At 45.2% G+C, this 23,688-nt stretch overlaps 1 pseudogene; it reads right to left on the reverse strand.

Annotated features, from left to right (window-relative positions):
* Positions 1–3,406: 3,406 nt before the first annotated feature.
* LOC119350976 lies at positions 3,407–10,439 on the reverse strand (annotated as a pseudogene).
* Positions 10,440–23,688: the final 13,249 nt, after the last annotated feature.

Below are 23,688 nucleotides of genomic sequence, written 5' to 3' on the forward strand. Positions count from 1 at the left end.
TAATGCCCAAGGTAGATCCAGCTGTCCTCGCTGCCAAAAAACACGTGAATTTATAGTTAGACAACGCTAAATATTTGCTCTTCCTGTAAGGTACTGACTTGTTCTCCATAAATGACTTACATATCACATGGTTCATTCATGCTGTAGGCATATAGCACACTCCAGCCATCCTCAAGGATATACCAGTCTGCAAAGCGCCCACGAAGCACACTCTGGAGCTTGCGCAGGACGAGGTGTGCACTGACTTCATGTTTCACACACATCTCATCATCCTGGACGCTTGTTTCCACGGGATCCATGACAAGAAGCGTTCTTTCTTCAATATCCACAACATAAAAGGAAAATCCACCCATCATTGGTACAGGAAGAAACAACTGCAGATTAAAAAGTAGAGCAAAAATCAGCAAGGCAAGTCATTCATTTTTTCTTCATGCAGTTTTTATGAAACTTATATGTCTTCTGCCATTTTCTTTATGTACCTTCTTGGTCCACTGAATCTTGTATCCAAGCAAATCTTCATCCAGCATACTCGCTAGGAATTCGCAGTCCAGTGCATTGCCACTCAAGTCATCAGAGTTGTACATCAGATGCTCCTGTCGCCAAGCCATACATTTAGTCATTGATACACACGAGCTACTCATGCACAGACTGACGAAGTTTTAGTTTTCACTTACCACAAAACGAATGTTGAACAGATGCCTCCATCTTATTTTCCATTTGCCGTACATGTGAGCATCTTTACCGACTATCATATGTGACAATGCTATCCAGCCATACTTTGTCAGCTCACCATCAGGTCCAAATTGATGTATGAAATCATCCCCACCCAGGACGATGAGGTACATGACCAGGTGTTTGAACCATTTCCTACGTGCACATTCCCAATTAATTCGGGGCACATGTACTAAATGGCTTAGACAGATCTGGCATTTAGGCATCACAAACAACTACCCACCTATCACGATCACTCCTTGTGTTGTGCACCATCTTTTCGTAGAACCGTAGTACATCCTGAGCAGTGGGTATATCATGGTTAAGACCGAATTTCCCAGGGAACTTCTCACCCATCTCTCCCTTAACCTCAATCCTTAGTTTTCCCTGTGGCAACCTCAGATTTCTTGACAGTCTCTCCGACATTGGGGCTGAAAATATAGAAACACTAGATGTAAGCATGCAAATAAGTATTCAAAACTCTTCCAGGCAAGCAAATGTATGAAGCTCGAAATTTATCATTGCAAAACAACGAGTGCACACCTGTTGCTCCATGGTGTCGACCAGCTGTTCCACCATCCGAGCATGGCACATGTGAACAGATTATTACACGACTTGAAAATAGAACCAATGTTATATGCGGTATACTTAATGGTAAAGCCGATAACGCTTTTTCTTACCTTCGTTCAAATTCTGTACCCGCACTGGCACGAGATTCCCCCAACTTCCGACACTGTCATTAATTTATCAAGTTTTAAATACATCATAATGAAATCATGTGCATGCAAAAAGAATTTCTCATTTTTTCATATGTCTGGGAGCTCACCGGTTCTCCCTTCAAAAGTATATCCAGGGGTACTGTCATGCCTATGGAGTCGGCCAATAGTGACTGGGACATCTTCCGGAGCTTCGTCCACGCCAGCTACAAGACACACCAACGGATGAACTAATTATAGCCAAGCCAATGTTTTTGAACACTTCAAAGCCTGTGAAAACACGCGCACTCACCAGCATGCCCGTGATCTGGAGCAATAGGGTCCACTACATTAGCTTCAGTTCTGCTATCACTTCCTGAACCAACAGCATGCGTCCATAACACATCCCCACTCACAGTGTTGGCAACACCTGTACATTTATCGTACTGTTAGTCCTCATCTCATACTCTTCAAGAAACAAAAACTTTAATTACCCAATATCGCAAAGGGATAATTTGTATGTACCGTGTGCAGCTGGGTCCCCATTGTCCTCACCGCTAGCATCGTTGCCGCCATCTGAACTGCTGTGTCATTGGGTTCAGAGTTGTCCGTTGGACAAATTGTCTGAACAACATTTGAGAACCTAACTCTTCTTCGATGCTTACTCCCTGCCTTTCTTGATTTCCTACTCTTCCGTTTATTCTGGCGGGCAGTCCTCCTCCCTGCATAGTCAAACACATTTTTCACAAACATATGTTAGCCAAACAAGCATAAATGACTCTCCATTTCACGTATCTGATTTAATACGATTTTTACCTCTATTCGGTCGGTGCATGGCTACGCCACTCCGACAGTAGTAATAATCATCTAAGCTGGTCTGAACCACTGCATCTTCAAGAAGAAAGTTTTGTTAGGTTCTCATCTCCACGTCATTTTTGCAGCGCGTATCTATGAATTGTTTCTTCTGTCACACACCTGCATCTGATGATTGCCCTGCAGTCGCCCTTGGCCCCCTTGGATCAACAAGAACCACACGAGAAGATAGCATCTCCATTTGCTCGTCAGTGCCTGCACGAAACACATGCACGGATTAGTACCCCTAGACATTTCCATGCTTATTTTCATGGACCATCTAATTGTTGAATTATTATGATTATACTCACCGTTGCGATCATAAAGCTTCTGGTACATTTCTGCAACATGAGTATCATTTGCCACTCGGTCCCATGCGTTCTGATCAATCTCCTGTTGACACTTCTTTGCAACTTCCTCATCTTTCTCCTCCTGCTCTTTTGCTTCCCTCTCTTCATCTTCCAAGATCTTTTTTGCCACTTCTGCATCATGCTTTTCTTGTTCCCTCAGCCTTCTGTCAGTGTCGACCTTATTTACGTGATCATGGTCAGACCACATTTCAAAATTGGACTCAAGGCTTTCAATATTCACTGCATACAGAACTCCTCGTGGCGCAATCAACAATAAGTGGTGGTTCGCATCACGAGTTGTTTCCTCAAGCACATCTGCATTTGTCATGGGTCATTTTGTCAACATATATAAATTCATTTCCTCTGGACACCACCATACTGCCATTGTCTCAAATAATTGAACTTTCGAAAAATTCAGCGACTTACATTGCTCAACCAGCTCAGTCTGAAGCTGCATTGCACACTCCCCGTCAATGTCTACCACACGAGGTAGTTGACTGCCATACACCTCAACCTCATCTTTCACAGTTGGTTGTGTTTCAACAGGGCCACATTGCATTGCTGTAATCTCTTGCAGGATAGCGTCCATCTCACTAGCAGCACATGCACAGTCCCAACAAGCCTAGCTGTTTTTGTTAGGTGCCCAAAAGAATTTAACTACACGCGCGCTTATTTTCAGATATATGACATGAATACCTGATATTGGCTCCGCACCATCAGTTGGAGCCCTGTTTTGCCTGCATCCGGCACCAGCTCCGCCCCTTGCGCCCTGTCTTGCAACCACATTTCTTTGTTTCACTACACGGGCGTGCCGTGCAGGTCCTAAAGTTTTTTACAATTTCAGGCAGCTTGGTCAAATCAACCTCCAGAACTTAAAATTACACACCTATGAAAGCAGTACCAAATTCATACCTCTACAATCTTCCAGACGTATCCCTTGCTCAGCTTCGCCCCCAAACATATCTACGCGATTTTAAGGATAATGCTATTATGTACCAATTTGCTCATGGTTAAATATATATTTTTGCTACACGCTTGCCACTGCGCAAGGCACTAACCTTGTCTTCGTAGGTGACGAGCAGCGTTCCTGGAGCGCCGCTCACGCATTTCCTCTTTGTTCTCATCACTGTCAGATGAATCCATGGCAGATTCCACATCAGCTGCATTTTTGCCTTTCTCTACGGCACTTAGCCTGGTAGACCGCCTAACTGGGGTAGTTGTTGAAGCCGGCATTGCTGGCGGTGTTGATATCATAGTAGGTTCAACAGCAAGTACTCCACCTGCATGACAAAGCAATAATGCCTCCGATCATTAATGGTAAATAGCGACGTGGCACACCACATTTGACTGCCTGGTTGTTTTTTCAACCTTTGATGCACTTAACGCTAGCGACAGGCTGCGGTTCCCCCAATGTTGTAGCCAAGACAATACCTCCGGTATCCACAGCTTCATCATCTTCAAACCTCCAAATCTCTTCTACATTGTCCTGCATGCTTATCACAATTAGCATTGGGCAAAAAAATAACAGGATTTCTTACATAATTTTCAGGATGCAAGATATCACCAGAGATATGTTGCCTGCTACCAAAGGATGCCACTGCATCTCAAGATTAGTAATGTATCCATCAGGCATTGTCTGCAACAGAGCAAAAGCTGACAGTGTTAGTCCTGCAATTTTCATTTCACTGAAGATGTGCGCACCCACTCCTTCCATTTAGTACATGTTGTACTTACTCTGTAAGCAGCAGGATTAGCCTTCAGTGGCTTAATTAGCTTTGCAACTTGATCATGTGTGTAAGCTGCTATCCTTGGCCATAAGTTTGGATGCAAGTTATGCCTCCCAAAGTCAATCCAGTCAAGAGTGAAACAGACGACAAACAAAAAGGTTAGAAAGGCACATAACTTTTTAGTGCTGAGAGCAACATAAAGACATGCACAATGATTGAAAGGTGCATTCCAACAACTCACTTTAAGGAAAAGTGGATTGCCACACAGGATAGAAGCATCCATGCCGGCAAGTACGTCCGCATGCAGCCTTCTTGTAGCCCTTCTAGCTATCTCCAGCAAGTAGGCCCCCCGGTTTGTGACCCAATCTGCGTTGGGTCTTGCACGACCAGCAATATTTCTTCAGGAATGACATGCACGGACTGCCTTGGACCAATGAACGTGGCGCACACAACTATGGTGACAGCTACCATGAAAGCAACTGTGTCCTCCCTGGTCATGCAACAAGGGTTGATCTTGCTAATCACCTCTCTACAGTCTTTCACACTAACAGCCCCCGTGCCCTCTATGCGTAGATACCTCCTGATGTTATCCATCAAGTCAGATCTGTGAGGTGGTGCCCCGAACTCAACTAACCTACCTCTACCAGTCACCCCAAAGATCCTAACTGCATCCCTAACCGTGATTCTTCGCACCTCACCGTCCCAAAATACAAATGTCATGTTTCTTGGGTTCACCCTGGAAAGCAGAGTTTCGTAGAATTTCCGATCTACGGTTCTGGCATACCGGTTAGTGAGCAAGCTAGCTAGACCAGTGGGAATGGCGACGGTGTAGAAAACAGGGCCGATGGTCAGCAGTGGCGGAGTAGCGAACATGCTCGAGTATGTTGCCCTCCTTCTTAGCTCGACCACCGGCGAGCCGCTAGCTGACACCACCATGGACAAGCTCCCCCAACGCTTGTTTCTTTTTCTCCGGCTAGATCCTCCCGCCTCATCTGGTTCATCGATCGATCTGTGCCGCTTGCGGCTCCCCGGACTGCCATCGGTCGCCATCCACCTCCTGCATTCAAATAGACATGGCCGTAGCAGAGAGCAGAGGTCACAAATGAGATCACCAAGGAGGAAGAACAACAATATGGATGAGAGAGCGGTGCAGATTCATCGCCAGCGCACGCGCTCTTGTTACTCACCAGTGAGCCGCCTAGAAGCCCGCCGGATAGTGGATCTGCGCCGCTTACCCAGACCTAGCTCCGCCCTTGTTCTCCCCCAGGCTGCTGTGAGAGAGATGGAGATTGGGGTTGGGGAATGGAGTGAGAAATACCGCAGCTGCTACCCCAAGGGAGGTAATAGTCGCTTCGGTTTCACCCAAGGCCCCCTGCCACCTGACAACTTTTTACCACCACAGTGCTAAATACGCATCAACTTTTTTTCATCAACAAAAATGCTACAGCACTAGATATTTTGGGTTGCCTCGGCGGGAACTTTCCCGCCTCTACCCGCTGCACATTGCTCGGGGTCTCACCGAACATGAGGGAACAACATTTTTGGTGTACCGCTGAGTCCTGCATTCTAGCGCACACGTGTTCCGGTACAAACCCATTTCCATTTTAACCACAGGCTTTACGGGCTTGAAATGGAACACCACTACCTGAGTAATGGGTGCACGGGCAGGGAGCATTTACTTCCATTTGGGACCAGTCCAGGGACCTGACACGCATCTAGAACCGGAAACAAACAACTGATCGCTCGTTCCATTTTTGCTACTTGTGACAAACACAGAGGATGTCCCCCCCCCACCCGCGCCGTGCTACCGGACCACCCTGGCCGTGCGGTTCCACCAGGCATCACCGGCACAACAATCGGGGGCTGGATGGACATGCAGTGCTTGCAGTCAGCCACACTGCCACTAACAGCTAAACCCCTTGGCCATGGGCCCCATTAGCGTTTACAGGCATGCAAGCTTCAAGAACACCTCATATGGCAAATAAAAAATTCTTCAACCCCAGGTAGCCACCATACAACAATTCCCAACTACTCTAATGCTCAACCCCCGATGCTAATAACCAGCTGACAGAACAAAGACCGTCGTCTTTGTTTAACAAAAAACGCATCCCACACTCCTAATTACAATGAGACATACTGTACACACTCCACAAACACGCCCTGACTCCCTTGCCTACCCAAGCCATTGACGCTTAGATGCTGGGCTCACTACTTCATCTTCTCCATCGTCCTCACCCATATCACCGTGTGGAGCAGCCGATCCTTCTCCGTCCTCAAATTCTTCATCATCAACAATCCTAACCCAGGCGATTCCATCGGGATCGTGATCGCCAGTGCCTTCCACGCCACCAACTTCTGGATCCAATCCAGCGTCTCCTTGAACTTCCTGTTCTTCATCGACAGATGCATCGTCCACATATGAAGCTCTCCCCAAGAACCAAATTTTCTGAAGAACAACGAGGAAAAAGAGAACCACATGAATCAATGAGATCAAGAAGCCACATACACACACACACACCAGTCACGCACCTGCATTGACCCGCTCGTAATATCTGATTGCACAGGCCCGGTTGAGGCATCAGATGCTACTTGGTTCACACTCCCTTCAGAAGCAATCCCGTTCGAAGGAACCTGCTCCCAAACTCTCGCTAATGACATCTGGATGTAAGGAATTTGAAACAGAGAGTTGATTTCGTAGTGAAGGGACAAACCTCTTGCAGGTTGACCCCGGTCAAAATAGAACCGTATGAAGCTGTAGCCTCCATCTTCCCAAGTAGCACAACAATGGAGCTGGCTTGACCGCACTGAAGCCGTCCCCCCCAGTCTGCAGCTTGCTTCATCTTTTATAGCAGCACAGGCACCTCTTTCCCGCTCAGGCCGTTCAAATTTCAAACCTCTCTACTGCGCCATGCGTCTTGACACCTGGCACACATTCACAGAGAACTTGACACCACCCCATACCCCATGTCATGTTTTAAAAATATAAGAAAACCACAGCCACACACACACACGCAGTCACACATCTTGGGATCTAGCCTGAATTCAGTACTACACTGAATCAACTCATACAGACACTCATACAGACAGTAAAACCTGAAAAATCCAACAGAGTAGGTGTTTGCCAGCAGCAAGTCTGAATATTAACAGATCTTAGTTAGAAATAGGGACACCTTGAAATTGGACTTTAATCAGACGGTTACAAGCACGACATCACGTCCCGCGATAAAATAAGGTTTCATATCATAACACACAGGTGGCCTCAGACTACCACTACTCTTCACACACCTCCAGCGAGTCTTAGTTCCATTGCTTTGTTGCAATTGTTCCGCCGGTGTCATTCGACACCACAGTTCTTGCACCTAGCAGGCTTCCTTGGTTGCTTTGGTATGTCACCGCGCTCAGGGCATGTTGTTCGCTTGTGACCTTGTCTACGACAAATCATGCAGAATCTGGTCCGTTTGCTTAGCCCTTCATACGGAGCCTTCTCCCTGCTTGTCGTGGGTCGCCCCATCTCTTTCCTTTTTGCCAGAGCCAGCAGGCCATCCAACCGGTTGCTTGTCCTTGACATAGAATCATTATCCGGAAGGTCCGCAGCAACTCCGCCCACATTGTCATTCACAACTGCGCCCTTATCTGCCAGTCTATCCTATAGTCCTAGACCATCTCTAATTTCCGCGAATGGGAGCATTACTGTCAAATTTGCCCTAAACAGGTCCATCAGACTGTTGTACGCTTCAACGCTGGTGTCCCCTAGCCTAACTAGTTCCATCGCATGCATGTACATGGTGAAATGCCTATAAGAGAAAGGATTGTTTTGCATACTGTCTTTTTGGTTCTGAGCTAGATGAGCAGGTAGAACATCTCTTGCATCCTTTGTCCACCTCTTCACGATATGCTTCGCCGGTATTTCTTTAGCTCGACTGAAATCCAAGACCTGCATGAACAAAACAACATTCACATGGCTTAGCCCGCGAGTTTCATCTACATCCTGCTTGCCATACCATATCCAAAATCTAACACCATTTACCCGGTGATTGTTTTATGATAAAACCAATCTAGTAATCAGCATACATTACAAATCATCAGGCAAACAGTAAATTAATATTAGGCCATTCCACGCCGAACAGAATGATTTTTTTACATAACTATGACAGACAACTAACCTTCAGAACGTGACCACAAAGCAGTCCCATATGCGCAAACTGTCCACACTCGCAATCAAACTCATCTCCACCGTCGAGCATAGTCACCTTGTAAGATGCTCTACACCACTTCTCCCTTTTCTATGCTTCGCTATGTATTGCCATGTATGTTTTGTGTTTCTCAATCTCCTCAACCTGATAAGCTCTGCACTCATACAAAATATGCCCAAACTGTTCAAACATAGCTCGTGTGTATATCTTGCTTGCATGCCTCTCCACTACAAGATTAGCCCTCATCAGTGGCTTCCCCTGCAAATTTGCCAGAACATCAGAAATTTAGGCATTTTTCCTTTCATAGTACTACCATGCTCGTTAGCACATAAAAAATTTCCCGAACATCATATATGCACTTACAATGCATGTGTGTTTCTCCTCGTAATTCTCCTCCAATTCGCGATCGAACTGAAGCCTCATGTATTTCTGCACAAACATGTGCATTGGGCATCCAGGAGGGACATAATTTTTCAGCATGTGGTTCGCGCTCTCACTCCGCTGTGTGCTTGTCATTTTCGCACAGAATACCCCCTTGAAGTAAGGCTTCGCCCATTTCTTACGAATCTCAAACAATTGTGTCATGTAATCATGACCTCTTAGCTTGTATTTATCCAGCAGCAGCTCCCAACCTTTCTCGAATTCATCTTCCGTGAGCATGTGGTTTATCACCTTGTAAAATTCTGCCCTGAATTCCCTTTTCTCCGTATATAACGACCCAAGTGTCTCCTTTGCTTTCTTCAACACATGCCATTTACACCACCTGTGTGTTGTATTTGGCATGACCTTGTTGATAGCCAGCTCCATAGCATGGTTCTAGTCTGAGAGAAGAAAACAATGCAATGCGAACTAATTAATATACGCTCCCGAATAAAAACCATGGACGAATATCCACAAGATTTAAAAAATCTCTTTCTTACCTGTGAGTATAGTTACCGGTGCGGATCTGCCCATCATTCGAAGGAACTCAGAGAAAACCCACACAAAGCTATCCTCAGTCTCATCACGAACCAGCACTCCCGCCAAAATCACACTCTGGAAATGGTTGTTCACACCAACAAACAAACCAAATGGCATGTCGTACAAGTTTGTCCTATAAGTTGTGTCAAAGGTTATGACATCCCCGAAGAAAGAGCACTGCAGCCTGCTGTTCCCACTAGCCCACATCAAATTCCTAATTCTGCCATCACTGTCAGCTTGGACCCTATACGTGAAATGCGGATCTTTAGCACCAATCTCTGCAAATACATCCATTGTCTTCTTCACATCATCCTCTGCGTGGTCTCGGTTAATTCGACCACAGAGGCTGCGCAAAGACCTTTTTGTGAAGGGGACATTCTCCATCGATCCAAAGAAACCACCGATTATGCTGTACACCTTAGCCAAATTTACATTATTCTGCCGCAACTGCTTCACAAGATCTCTTGTGTAAACATCTCTATGCTTGTGCGATGGCCAGTGGAGTGTCTCGCCAAAGTTAGGCAACAACGAGTGGTTGTGAGTATCTCTATGCTCTGCAATATACCACCCATTATCTTCTGCTCGTAGGAGCCTTATTAGAGTCGGGCATTCGCAGCGGCATGATCTTGTATTTTTGACACCAGCCTTTCCCTAAGGAATATGGACCACAAGTAGATTTATTCAAGTCACGTCAAGCTTGATGAACCCCAATAAATTCTACACTACATAAATACATCAAATCATACTTACCGAGCAACCACAGACAATTTCTTGCATGCATTTAACCCTCTCCACATTAAGCCGACTCTTGCCATATCTGATCCCAAAGCCCTTCTCCCATGAATACAAATTGTAGAAGTCATAAGCCTCTCCAACGGAGTCAAATTTCGTGCCAATAGTTATTGTGACCACATTGTCTCTAGGATTCTCAGCATAGTTTCGAACAGCCATCTCGAAGGCACTGACATGGTTCAGGCAAGGCGGCCTACTTGGTGCAGCGGCACCTATCCTCAACCTGCAATCACACTGCATGTTGTGAGCAGCAAGTACTTCATGCTTGAAGTGAGCATAAATTCAATCTTATGTGCCAGCACTACTGTAAAGGGGATCAATGCGGGAACGAAGCCTCACTATGACCGAGATACTCCCACCCGATGACAGCAAGACAATACACTTTTTCTTCCACAAAGACGCGTAATTGATTGTGAAAACCAAGACATTTTTTATACTTATATGCAATTTCTCTCCGAAAACTAGCCAGGAGCTTCTTCTATTAATATCTCACCTACAGTACAATCCATGGAAAAATTACTTACAGCTTCTTATGTCAGCTGTACATACAAATAAACGGTAGGCAGGCTAACCATGTTTTGGAATTTATTACCCAACAACTCTTAAACCATATTCCTACTCTCATCAGTCCACTATTTGCTTCTGCCGCACACCTACTACCCATCGTATCGTGTCTGTAATTCATAGATTTGAAAATTTGCTACGAACGTGCTGCTCTGTTCAGCAATAAGTGGACATGACAATTAACTGCTTAAATTTCCAGCTTGTAACTCACATTGCTTACGCAATCTAGCCTCGCAAGAAATTAAATAACACTGATTGTACTCAACCATTTCATTCCATTCCATGGCACCAACATATCCAGTTATTGATGTCTTATGTGACTGCACTACTGTAAAGGGGCACAACTCGAGAACGAAGCCTCACTCTGACCGAGATACTACCACCCGATGCAGCAAGACAAGACAGTTTTTCATCCACATGGAAGCGTATCAAGATCTGCCCCTCCCCTGTAGCTGCTGGCTGAACCTGAACCCGCAACTGGTGTCCTTCCGTCTCCAGCGCCACCAACTAATGCTGCAGTACCATCTCAGCATCGACCGCACCGGCCACCACAGGGTCGGGCACCAAACTCTCCCCAACCTCTTCAAGGAAAGTCGATCTGCAGCGCGCACACGCAAATCGGCTAGGAATGAACACATTTACGGTCTCAGGTAACTACAACGCAGGCAAACAGCCAGGTTTACATACCCGCGTATAGGCTACATCAGGAACTCCATCCTTGTCGCCGTCGCCGCCGCCGCCGCCGCCGCTCACCGCCAGCCCTTCGAAATCTAGGTCAACTCTCCCCTATCCGAACCCACCACACCGAGGACTTAATCCCTGCCATGGGCCCAGCAAACGGGAAATCTCACACTCGGTGCCAGGGACTAGACGGAAAAAAATTGTTCTGATCCACGGCCCACCTCTTCAACCCGAAACGGACGTTCCTCTGCCTGTCAGAATGCGGCCCACCAACCGCGCCTGCCATCTACGTATTTTGCCACAGTGACCATTTCTTAACCGGCCCAGAAAGCACGTATATAGAACTGGCACACATCTCCGCGCGTCAGCGAACGTCCTAGATAACGAGCTCATATGAGCTCGCGCATAGATACACCACGTCCACGTACATGTCTCGAGTCGGATCTCGCTTCTACAAGTGCGTGAGGAAATATGTAAGTCCCCATCTGTCCTCAAAGAACATCCATTTACTTTTTTGAGATGGATCTCTCCTCAGTTTCTCAATGTCGATTCCATGCAGGCTGGGCTGTGTGGATTCATTAGATCTACGGACACGTACCTGCCGGAGCTGACCCGTGCTAGCCTTATCCAGCCGTACGCGCTTCACGCCGCCATTTCTAGGCACTCGGGTTCTCCGATACCGCAGCGGTACAGGCGGACCGACAGCTTTGAAGACCGCATGCAGCCAGAGATTCAGCCACCGCATGCACACATGGAGGCGCAGGTTCAGCAGCAGAATCCACACCGTGGTGCTCAGCCATGTTGCTCCATTGACAGCCAGCGCACAGCCTTGGTGTTGGCTGGAACAAACTTCATCCTCGTGGTCGCACTGGTGTTCCTAGTCTTTCAGCAGAGCGCTTAGTTTTTCTTGTCAGGAGTCATGTATGGTGCTGCAGTCAGTATTAGCCGCTTAATTAAGTCCAGAGTTCAGTAGTTAGACCAATCTATTGTGTATGCTGCTTTGTACTTGGGACCACCCGCTTTGTTCATTTTGTGACGGTCACTGGCATTTCGTTCTAATGCAATCACGTCTATGAATTATTATATTTGTGGTGACACCGAATGGCATTTTCATTTTTATGTACGTTAATGTGACGCGCACTGTGCAAACGGGGACACGCCCCCATGACCATCCCATTCATACGTGAAACCAAGTTTTTGGTTTTTCTCGTAATTTTTTAGTTGCCCACGTGTAGTAACATCAACGGCAGTGATCCATTTTTTTTCGCCTGCACAGTTATTCACGTGGCCGCCCAGTGCGGCCCAACCCGTGATCACTTCCCTGCAGGCTCCCACCGCTTAGTTCATTGTCCTCTCTCTCCCTCTCAATCAGATCCTCTTCTTTCTCTGTCCAGCGACCGGGAAGACTCTGCTTCGCACAGCTCGGCTCTGGCCATCCCCCTCGCCCGCGGCATTGGTCGGTGTCCAGATCGAGCTCTCATCCAGGTCCGCCCTCATGCACATCACTTTTCCCCCATCATGCGCTATCACATATGTAAGTCCCTACAATGATTTCTTGGATTATTACACCCATTTGCTCAAGATCCAACAGCTCGTAAGGTCGGCAGACTATATTTCTTTCCTGCTCGGCCCACACCCTGCTTAGCTCCACTGAATCTGCAAATCCATTAGCATTACCTATGCCTACAGATCTATTAGTGTACTGGGTTCCAGAGATGTATCGGATCCCATTATCTGTAGTTACAGGGATGTACTGGGACCCAATATTTCCTCTGCCTGCTGTTTTACTGTCTACACATCTATTAGTGTACTGCCTTGAGTTAGCAGAGATCATTTTGTAGTCCTAATCATTTTAAGTTGAACAACATACTTTCAACCATCTGTACTGTTCTTTACTGAACATTGGGCTCAATTTTCATTTGCACAACATCAATTTTTATTTTTAGGTTCATGTTTGCAGGCCAAACATGTCGGATGCAGCAAGTTGCGGAGGGGACACATGTGGTGAGAACCTAGAGATCCCTCCGAATTTGCCAAGTGATGATTCAGCAGAGAGTGCTCTACCAGAGTCATGTCCAGCAGCAACATCTCGTATGTCTGTCAAGCATGTGGTCGAGGTTATCTGGTCATTCAACGATTACAAGCGTTTTCTCATTACAAGCATTGGTTTTGGTGGCATGCTTCACCTCCAGATGCTGCAGACATTGAACCTAAAATTCAGCACTTGGACAATGAGCAAGGTCAGCACTACCCGGTGCGCAATTGTCCTGGCTGCTAACAAGGTTTTGAAATTCTGGCCAGAGGATGTTCCCAAGGTTTTTGGAATCCCGTGTGGACATCGCAACATAAAGGGCCGTGATGGTCACATCAAGCCGGAGGCGGTTCAATTCATAAAGACCGCATTGGGAATGGACAAGAAGGGGGTACACAGCCTTCGCGCATGTGAAGATTTCCTCAGGAGGGACATTTCTGAATCATCAAGCAAGCTAGAGAAGGACTGCTTCCAAATTGCCTTTGTTATTTTCGTCATGGGCCATGTGCTAGCACCGACCACAAAGCATGATTACGCCACCATCGATTTCTGGGGGGGGCTCTGGCTGACATGAAGATGACATCCCAATTCAATTGGTGTGAATATTTGATTCAAGCTATGCTAGATGGAGTTAAGAGGCTGAAGAATGACATCCGTTCAGGCAACCCCGTCAGTAACTTAGTAGGCTGCCATTTCTTCCTGCAGGTAGCACCACTGGTTGACCATATGCAACAATTAAATCCTTTTAACCTTTAATTACGTCCAACTAATGTATTCCACTCTCTTTCACAGATTTTTGTTCTAGACAACCTCGACTAGGGAATCTTCAACAAACATCATTCTACTCTGCCCAGGGTCAAGGAGTTTGATCAAAAGTCAGTCCGCAATATGATAACTCAGGCCACTGATGTTGGCAAGGGAACCACATCCTATGCCAGCGCTATGGTGAGTCTTTGTCATTTGCCATGTCCATTTTTATCTGCATGCAACTGTTTCACCTTCAGTTTAATGATAATGCCATTACTTTTGAAGCTACGCCATCACTCAACTGTGTGTTATGAGAGATCAAAGTTTCTTGTTGTGGAGCTGTCAGAGTCCAGAAACACGGTTATTCTCCGATGCAGCCAAGTTTGTCTTGAGGTGGTACTGCAAGCGCGACATCTCCGAGGGACGCACCTAGCTCAGCGCAGAAACATAATTTGATTTCTGAAATGACGCCGACGACCATACGGCTGCTAGGGCCCATGGATTTCTCAAACTACCACCGGAGGCAGTACCCGCATCTGGTTAGTTCTCTTTGTTGAAGTGTTCATATGTACCGGTTTCTGCTCACAAGCATTATCATTAGCCACAAGGATTGACGTTGCCAACTCCATCTCATGCTTCAGGCGAACGATGAAACCACTGTTCTTCTAAAGGAAGTCAATGCTCGCTGCATCTCGCACCTAACAACTGCACGTGGCCACATCCAACTCGAGATGATGAAGTTTGCTGACAAGATTTATGCTGCCCGTCCCCGCACATGTACATGTTGTGCAGCACGTGGCTATGACGACTGCCCACCCAGACCTGACAATGCCCCCAATGGTACCTCCTTGTCCACTAGGTGCATTTTTTTTGTTCTCCATGTATGTACTATAATTTACGCCCCTTTTCCATGAACAACTGATGCAATGAGAACACCAGCCAAAAATGTCATTCAGGGCCACCGACTAAACCTATCTCCATGTGAAGGTAACCTCCCCCACCGTTTCCTAATTTTGCTCAGTTATACTAGTTGAATTCACGCCGCCGTTTTTTCATTGTAGCCAACATTTCCACGAGCAAGCGGGTTAAAACTGCACACAAATCCTATCAAAGCAATGAAAATCGGTTGGGCTCTGCTCTTTGCCCATTTATACAAACGGTGACCCAGTTTTCCGAGGAAAACATGTAAGCGATTAGTGAATTGTACATCGATCTCCCAAATGATGGTAGTACAACTGTTTTTGGTGAGAGGTGTGCCGATCTTCCTGGCCAAAAAAACGTAGCTCGGCCCAGCTTCTAGACTGATCCTTGGGTCAGGGGAGTTGTACCCTATCCTCCACAGGCTGGTGTTGCTGAGATAATTGAGCAGTACCTCCTGTCTGCTCCCGACACCGAGCTATCTGGGTATGTGCATGCACCAGTGTAACGAGTTTCCCTCATTTCTCTACCATCACATTGTAAGCAGTTCATCTTAATTTGCCCACACTAATGAATCACTGTACTACATGAAGGAACTTTCTCGTCCATGAGAACCCAAGTTTTGTTCGGATATCTGGTCTTGTCCTACGTGACCAGCTAGTTGGCAATAACATCATAGGCCATGAATTGATGTCAATCCTGTTTAGGCGTTTCGCTCAACTTGATGCGTATGCTGAAATTGCAAACCCTTACTTAAGCTGGAGGCACCCAATTGAACCGGACTTTCCAGTAAGCTACAAACCTTCCAAGTATTTATCAGTTCCATTTATTAAACTGTTTTCTCTTGTCTAACAACATGTGTTCCTTCTGCCAACGAAGCCACTAGTGTTGTCTGACTGCTATTTTCTGCACACGTGTCAATCCAGTGGCAGTTAGCCTCTGCTTATCGCAAGTATGATATAACTTCGTCCAAAATGGTAATTTTCTGGTTGAGCACTAGATGTTTTCCATAATAGTACGTTGACTCACTTGCACGGCATACAGCTGACATCCCTATGTTATCCCACAGTTCATCACACCGGTGCCAAGGCCCGAAGGGTGGTTGGTTCTAGTTTGGGACATGCAAATGAAAGTTATCAATTTGCTGGACCCGTTGTATCACAAGACGGTGCAATCTCTCCCCTGGAAGGACCGTGATGAAGCAACGTCATGGAAACTGCACAATGCATTGTTCGCATGTCTTCATGAATTCTATGCTGGCTGGCCGGCAGTCAACAAGAATTGGCGCATGAAGCACGAACCTACGACGGACGCCCATTTCACTACGTAAGTCCTTTGCATAATAAATATGTAATCATTTGGCCTGTTTGATAGAACCATTCAAAACTCACAATCTTAGGATTTTTCGTTTCCTCAATGTTTTTTAGTGCTGAATCTGGAGCGTGTGCCATCCACATCGCTCGTCAATTCGACGGTGACAAGCTGAAAATGCCGCTCACAAAGGTATGTTAAAGACAGTTGCCACCATTTCTTCTCTTGACTCCGTGCAGTACATGTACAACATTTTGCATTAAAGTTCAGAGCAAAATGTTATAACAAGGTATGTGGTTGACACACCATGCACGTCTTTGTTGACAGCAAAATGTTTTCAAAACCAACAGGGACTGCTTGCACGAGAGCTTGAAGATCCAGGGTAACTTCTCAAAGCTAGCTCACAAAGCATTGTGGACTGTTTTAGCACCATCCGACTCTGCCTTCGACGTCTAATCACATTATCTGCCACCACCCATTGCCACGCTAGATGTTACCCACTTTGTAGTGTCTTTGTCGTCTCGGTTGTCATCGCGGATTTTGTATGAGACATGGGGTGAACAACTTATTTTTGCGGCGTGTTGTTTACTGAAAACTAGTTACCTATCCCCTGTCGCAACATAGCACCATGTTGGTTTTTCTAAGACCTTGTATCCGTTTCGACAAAACATATATATATATATATATATATATATATATATATATATATATATATATATATATATATATATATGTATGTATGTATGTATGTATGTATTAGTACCAACAGTCTTTTGAGTGGATGATGGAATGAAGATTTTTCTCCCGTTGTTCCATTGCTCAACTACACTAGTGAAACGTGTGTTATATAATTCAACCACTACAATCTGGCATTGGTCTGTCGCATCAATTTTGGTTTATTCACTACCACTGCCATAAATCGTAATAAACACCCCTAACCATACATCTCATCTACAACACATTTTTACGGATTCAGCGTAGACATGTTAAGTTCCTGAAGCCGAAGCCAGTACTAAAGTTGTATGTTCAAACTACTTCTTTCAAATGCTATGAATATGTCACTTCAAATGGACGCCTTCGTTCTGATTTCTTGCATGAACTACATACTAAGGACCTTCTATGCACGTCAACCATATAACTGCCAGCTCTTTGATCATACAATTGAACACCAGGACAAATTTCATGACTCTCTAGATGCTTACCTGAATAATTGGTTGTTGACACCACTAGACTTGATTAATGCAGACTTGTGTCTCTAATTCAGTTCTGTGTGGTTAGACACATAGAATTAGTTGTGATATCTAGGTTCTTTTGAGCTAATTTTGGAAATAGATGTGATATCTGAATTTTGTGGCTCTCTGACTGCTTAGCTGAATAACTGAATAATTAGACATAGAGAATTAGTTCCGACTTAATACCAAAACGAACGCGATTGGGCTGGTTGTTGCAAATGTATTCTTTCTTGTATGTGCTGAGCAGTACTTGCTTGTGCTGACTATCTAGGTAATAATCAGATTTCTGAAATTTTGATAGTTACCCCTCGCTCAAAAGGATGCCTTCAGTCATCCCTCGTTCGTTCTCGTTCTCCTTTTTTCCATCAACTACGTACTAAAGACCTTCTATCCACATCATCCATACAACTGCCAGTTCCTTGATCATACAAATGAATGTCAGGGCAAATTTAGTACTACTCATAAGTGGGTAAACATCTCCATGAGTACAGACGACATGGCAAGCAAACCATGTTCAAGCACTACCCAGCACACACCACAGACCCCCACCTAAATTCCGCATAGGGGACGGACGCAAAAGGCACCACTGATTGTTTTCAACCGAATAGGATCTAACCATGCTGGATGCGACAGTTAGCACTCCAACGCCAACAAGTGGAGTGAAAGCTTATCTATCACACCCCAGCCATGCATCTAATCCAAAAGCTCTTCCCTGGTAGTTCATAAGTTCTTAACGCTTATTATATACACGTAGTTAAACAACCTCCCTTCAGTTGCTTAGAACAGAACTTCCTCGATCATGAAGCTTAGTAGGTCACCCCTGTTGCCCCTCATCGTAATCACCTCGTATGCAAACTGCTTCTTAAGGTAAGCCAGCTTGTTCTGCGGAAAACATTAAACGATTTACGATGAGTTACATGGTTTTCTCCACTGTTTTTTTATCTGCTGGTTATGTAATGATCCATGTATAAAACGATGTCTTGTTTTACCTCGCCAATTTGCCTCTCGAGATACAGTCCATTGTAGTTCCTCCAGTAATGCCCAAGGTAGATCCAGCTGTCCTCGCTGCCAAAAAACACGTGAATTTATAGTTAGACAATGCTAAATATTTGCTCTTCTTGTAAGGTACTGACTTGTTCTCCATAAATGACTTACATATCACATGGTTCATTCATGCTGTAGGCATATAGCACACTCCAGCCATCCTCAGGGATATACCAGTCTGCAAAGCGCCCACGAAGCACACTCCGGAGCCTGCGCAGGACGAGGTGTGCATTGACTTCATGTTTCACACACATCTCATCATCCTGGACGCTTGTTTCCACGGGATCCATGACAAGAAGCATTCTTTCTTCAATATCCACAACATAAAAGGAAAATCCACCCATCATTTGTACAGGAAGAAACAACTGCAGATTAAAAAGCAGAGCAAAAATCAGCAAGGCAAGTCATTCATTTTTTCTTCATGCAGTTTGTATGAAACTTATATGTCTTCTGCCATTTTCTTTATGTACCTTCTTGGTCCACTGAATCTTGTATCCAAGCAAATCTTCATCCAGCATACTCGCTAGGAATTCGTAGTCCAGTGCATTGCCGCTCAAGTCATCAGAGTTGTACATCAGATGCTCCTGTCGCCAAGCCATACAGTTAGTCATTGATACGCACGAGCTACTCATGCACAGACTGATGAAGTTTTAGTTTTCACTTACCACAAAACGAATGTCGAACAAATGCCTCCATCTTATTTTCCATTTGCCGTACATGCGAGCATCTTTACCGACTAGGATACATGACAATGCTATCCAGCCATACTTTGTCAGCTCACCATCAGGTCCAAATTGATGTATGAAATCATCCCCACCCAGGACGATGATGTACATGACCAGGTGTTTGAACCATTTCCTACGTGCACATTCCCAATTAATTCGGGGCACATGTACTAAATGGCTTAGACATATCTGGCATTTAGGCATCACAAACAACTACCCACCTGGCATGATCAATCCTTGTGCTGTGCACCATCTTGTTGTAGAACCGCAGTACATCCTGAGCAGTGGGTATATCATGGTTAAGACCGAATTTCCCCAGGAACTTCTCACCCATCTCTCCCTTAACCTCAATCCATAGTTTTCCCTCCGGCAACCTCAGATTTCTTGACAGTCTCTCCGACACTGGGGCTGAAAATACAGAAAAATTAGATGTAAGCATGCAAATAAGTATTCAAAACTCTTCCAGGCAAGCAAATGTATGAATCTCAAAATTTATCATTGCAAAACAACGAGTGCACACCTGTTGCTCCATGGTGTTGACCAGCTGTTCCACCATCCGAGCATGGCACATGTGAACAGATTATTACACGACTTGAAAATAGAACCAATGTTATATGCGGTATACTTAATGGTAAAGCCCATAACGCTTTTTCTTACCTTCGTTCAAATTCTGTACCCGCACTGGCACTTGTGTCAAGCTTCCCCCAACTTCCGACACTGTCATTAATTTATCAAGTTTTAAATACATCATAACGAAATCATGTGCATGCAAAAAGAATTTCTCATTTTTTCATGTGTCTGGGAGCTCACCGGTTCTCCCTTCAAAAGTATATCCAGGGGTACTGTCATGCCTATGGAGTCGGCCAATAGTGACTGGGACATCTTCCGGAGCTTCGTCCACGCCAGCTACAAGACACACCAACGGATGAACTAATTATAGCCAAGCTAATGTTTTTGAACACTTCAAAGCCTGTGAAAACACGCGCACTCACCAGCATGCCCGTGATCTGGAGCAATAGGGTCCACTACATTAGCTTCAGTTCTGCTATCACTTCCTGAACCAACAGCATGTGTACGTAACACATCCCCACTCACAGTGTTGGCAACACCTGTACATTTATCGTATTGTTAGTCCTCATCTCATACTCTTCAAGAAACAAAAACTTTAATTACCCAATATTGCAAAGGGATAATTTGTATGTACTGTGTGCAGCTGGGTCCCCATTGTCCTCACCGCTAGCATCGTTGCCGCCATCTGAACTGCTGTCATCGGGTTCAGAGCTGTCCGTTGGACAAATTTTCTGAACAACATTTGAGAACCTAACTCTTCTTCGATGCTTACTCCCTGTCTTTCTTGATTTCCTACTCTTCCGTTTATTCTGGCGGGCAGTCCTCCTCCCTGCATAGTCAAACACATTGTTCATAAACATATGTTAGCCAAACAAGCATAAATGACTCTCCATTTCACGTATCTGATTTAATACGATTTTTACCTCTATTCGGTCGGTGCATGGCTACGCCACTCCGACAGTAGTAATAATCATCTAAGCTGGTCTGAACCACTGCATCTTCAAGAAGAAAATTTTGTTAGGTTCTCATCTCCACATCATTTTTGCAGCGTGTATCTACGAATTGTTTCTTCTGTCACACACCTGCATCTGATGATTGCCCTGCAGTCGCCCTTGGCCCCCTTGGATCAACAAGAACCACACGAGAAGATAGCATCTCCATTTGCTCGTCAGTGCCTGCACGAAACACATGCACAGATTAGTACCCCTAGACATTTCCATGCTTATTTTCATGGACCATCTAATTGTTGAATTATTATGATTATACTCACCGTTGCAATCATAAAGCTTCTGGTACATTTCTGCAACATGAGTATCATTTGCCACTTGGTCCCGTGCATTCTGATCAATCTCCTCTTGACACTTCTTTGCAACTTCCTCATCTTTCTCCTGCTGCTCTTTTGCTTCCCTCTCTTCATCTTCCAAGATCTTTTTTGCCACTTCTACATCATGCTTTTCTTGTTCCCTCAGCCTTCTGTCAGTGTCGACCTTATTTACGTGATCATGGTCAGACCACATTTCAAAATCGGACTCCTCATGGCTTTCAATATTCACTGCATACAGAACTCCTCATGGCGCAATCAACGATAAGTGGTGGTTCGCATCACGGGTTGTTTCCTTAAGCACATCTGCATTCGTCATGGGTCATTTTGTCAACATATATAAATTCATTTCCTCTGGACACCACCATACTACCATTGTCTCAAATAATTGAACTTTCGGAAAATTCAGCGACTTACATTGCTCAACCAGCTCAGTCTGAAGCTGCATTGCACACTCCCCGTCAATGTCTACCACACGAGGTAGTTGACTTCCATACACCTCAACCTCATCTTTCACAGTTGGTTGTGTTTCAACAGGGCCACATTGCATTGCTGTAATCTCTTGCAGGATAGCGTCCATCTCACTAGCAGCACATGCACAGTCCCAACAAGCCTAGCTATTTTTGTTAGGTGCCCAAAAGAATTTAACTACACGCGCGCTTATTTTCAGATATATGACATGAATACCTGATATTGGCTCCGCACCATCAGTTGGAGCCCTGTTTTGCCTGCATCCGGCACCAGCTCCGCCCCTTGCGCCCTGTCTTGCAACCACATTTCTTTGTTTCACTACACGGGCGTGCCGTGCAGGTCCTAAAGTTTTTTATAATTTCAGGCAGCTTGGTCAAATCAACCTCCAGAACTTAAAATTACACACCTATGAAAGCAGTACCAAATTCATACCTCTAGAATCTTCCAGACGTATCCCTTGCTCAGCTTCGCCCCCAAACATATCTACGTGATTTTAAGGATAATGCTATTATGTACCAATTTGCTCATGGTTAAATATATATTTTTGCTACACGCTTGCCACTGCGCAAGGCACTAACCTTGTCTTCGTAGGTGACGAGCAGCGTTCCTGGAGCGCCGCTCACGCATTTCCTCTTCGTTCTCATCACTTTCAGATGAATCCATGTCAGATTCCACATCAGCTGCATTTTTGCCTTTCTCTGCGGCACTTAGCCTGGTAGACCGCCTAACTGGGGTAGTTGTTGAAGCCGGCATTGATGGCGGTGTTGATATCATAGTAGGTTCAACAGCAAGTACTCCACCTGCATGACAAAGCAACAATGCCTCCGATCATTAACGGTAAATAGCGACGTGGCACACCACATTTGACTGCCTGGATGTTTTTTCAACCTTTGATGCACCTACCGCTAGCGACAGGCTGCGGTTCCCCCAATGTTGTAGCCAAGACAATAACTCCGGTATCCACAACTTCATCATCTTCAAACCTCCAAATCTCTTCTACATTGTCCTGCATGCTTATCACAATTAGCATTGGGCAAAAAAATAACAAGATTTCTTACATAATTTTCAGGATGCAAGATATCACCAGAGAAACATTGCCTGCTACCAAAGGATGCCACTGCATCTCAATATTAGTAATGTATCCATCAGGCCTTGTCTGCAATAGAGCAAAAGCTGACAATGTTAGTCCTGCAATTTTCATTTCACTGAAGATGTGCGCACCCACTCCTTCCATTTAGTACATGTTGTACTTACTCTATAAGCAGCAGGATTAGCCTTCAGTAGCTTAATTAGCTTTGCAACTTGATCATGTGTGTAAGCTGCTATCCTTGGCCCAAAGTTTGAATGCAAGTTATGCCTCCCAAAGTCAATCCAGTCGAGAGTGAAACACTAGACGACAAACAAAAAGGTTAGAAAGGCATATAACTTTTTAGTGCTGAGAGCAACATAAAGACATGCACAATGATTGAAAGGTGCATTCCAACAACTCACTTTAAGGAAAAGTGGATTGCCACACAGGATAGAAGCATCCATGCCGGCAAGTACGTCCCCATGCAGCCTTCTTGCAGCCCTTCTAGCCATCTCCAGCAAGTAGGCCCCCCAGTTGTATGACCCAATCTGCGTTGGGTCTTGCACGACCAGCAATATTTCTTCAGGAATGACATGCACGGACTGCCTTGGACCAATGAACGTGCCGCACACAACTATGGTGACAGCTACCATGAAAGCAATTGTGTCCTCCCTGGTCATGCAACAAGGGTTGATCTTGCTAATCACCTCTCTATAGTCTTTC

Source organism: Triticum dicoccoides, chromosome 1B (assembly GCF_002162155.2).
Source record: "Triticum dicoccoides isolate Atlit2015 ecotype Zavitan chromosome 1B, WEW_v2.0, whole genome shotgun sequence".
NCBI classification, from domain to species: Eukaryota; Viridiplantae; Streptophyta; class Magnoliopsida; order Poales; family Poaceae; genus Triticum; species Triticum dicoccoides.